Genomic DNA, 200 nt, shown 5'->3' on the forward strand with positions numbered 1-200 from the left:
GGGAGGCCGTTGTATACAGGAGGCTGTCGTAGGTGGACGGACTACTCCTGTCATTTCTATATGACTGACGGATCAGTTGTAGAAATCATTTTCTGTGTGAATATACGATTATAGAAGTAATCCACCTCGCTAGTGCCACCTATAGGTGGATATCCTGTAAATCATATAAAGAGACAGAAATTTACAAGGCACGGGCCTTT

The sequence above is a fragment of the Phyllobates terribilis genome, unplaced genomic scaffold, assembly GCF_046119375.1.
Source record: "Phyllobates terribilis strain yellow unplaced genomic scaffold, ASM4611937v1 Scaffold_3__8_contigs__length_932513732, whole genome shotgun sequence".
Taxonomy (NCBI): domain Eukaryota; kingdom Metazoa; phylum Chordata; class Amphibia; order Anura; family Dendrobatidae; genus Phyllobates; species Phyllobates terribilis.